This window comes from Egretta garzetta, unplaced genomic scaffold (genome assembly GCF_000687185.1).
Source record: "Egretta garzetta isolate BGI_Z169 unplaced genomic scaffold, ASM68718v1 scaffold4, whole genome shotgun sequence".
NCBI lineage: Eukaryota > Metazoa > Chordata > Aves > Pelecaniformes > Ardeidae > Egretta > Egretta garzetta.
The window spans coordinates 925,266-925,761 of NW_009259329.1; the positions used below are offsets into that span (position 1 = coordinate 925,266).

Sequence of the window (496 nt, forward strand, 5' to 3'; positions counted from 1 at the left end):
CCCCGGGGGGGGGGGGGGGTGTCCCCCACTGGTGCCTGTACCTGGGGACCCCTCACCAGGAGGGTGTTTGACAGTCCCGTGCAGGGGGACCTGGGACCGCCCCTTCTGTCCCAGTGGCACCCTGAGCCTTTGGACCTGCACCCAGGGACACCCTGACCCCCTTGGGGTGACTGCACGGGGCCTCAGCCCTGCTTCACCTACCAGGACCCCTGGGGACCCCTGCCACCCCCCTCCCCTGCTGCACCCCAGGACCCTGGCGCTCCAGGCACCCCGACCCCATGGGGGGGTCCCTCACAGCCCACCCCCAGCACCCCAGAGCAGTCCTGCCCCTGGTCCTTCATCCTCATCCTCCCACTGCCCAGCAGGGCCCTGCCCCCCCACCCCGAGACCCCCATTCCCCTTCTCAGCCTGGATGTCACCCACCCTCTGTCCCCCACCGGGGACAGCAGCAGGAGGCCTGAGGTTGGGGAGGGGGGGGGGCGGAAGCTGGGGGCCC

The 496-nt window shown here is 72.0% G+C and overlaps 1 protein-coding gene across 1 annotated transcript in view; it reads left to right on the plus strand.

The window, feature by feature from the left end:
* The window catches only part of HDGFL2 (HDGF like 2), a 10,393-nt gene that overhangs the window by 807 nt on the left and 9,090 nt on the right, over nucleotides 1-496 (plus strand).